The sequence below is a fragment of the Rhincodon typus genome, chromosome 31 (genome assembly GCF_021869965.1).
Source record: "Rhincodon typus isolate 14 chromosome 31, sRhiTyp1.1, whole genome shotgun sequence".
Taxonomy (NCBI): Eukaryota; Metazoa; Chordata; class Chondrichthyes; order Orectolobiformes; family Rhincodontidae; genus Rhincodon; species Rhincodon typus.
This window is the reverse complement of record NC_063362.1, coordinates 37,602,679-37,603,194: the sequence shown is the minus strand read 5'-3', so window position 1 is coordinate 37,603,194 and position 516 is coordinate 37,602,679.

The window sequence follows — 516 nt, the reverse complement described above, 5'->3', positions numbered from 1 at the left end:
GTGTTCACCCAGCTCTACACCTTGTTATCTCAGATTCTCCAGCATCTGCAGTTCCTACTATCTCTAACCCCCTTCACCAGGATGTTGCCTGGCATGGAAAGTCTCAGTTCTGAGGAGAGACTGGATAGGCTGGCTTTGTTTTCCCTGGGGCAGAGAAAACTGAAAGGAGGTCTGATTGAGGTATATAAAATTATGAAGGGTGTAAACAGGGTACAGAATCTTTTTCCCAGATGAGAAGACATAAGTTGAAGGGTGAGGAGTAAGTGGTTTAGAGAGGATCTGAGGAAACAGTTTTTTCACTCAGAGGGTGGTGGAAATATGGAATGTGCTGCCTGAAAGGGTGATGGAGACAGGTACCCTTGCAACATTTAAGAAGCATCTAGACAAGCATTTAAAATGCCAGGGCATATTAGGGTATGGACCAAGTGCAGGTAAATGGGATAAGTATAGTTTGATGTTTGTTGGTCATCATCGAAATAGTGGGCTAAAGGACCATTTCCTATGTCGTACGACTCT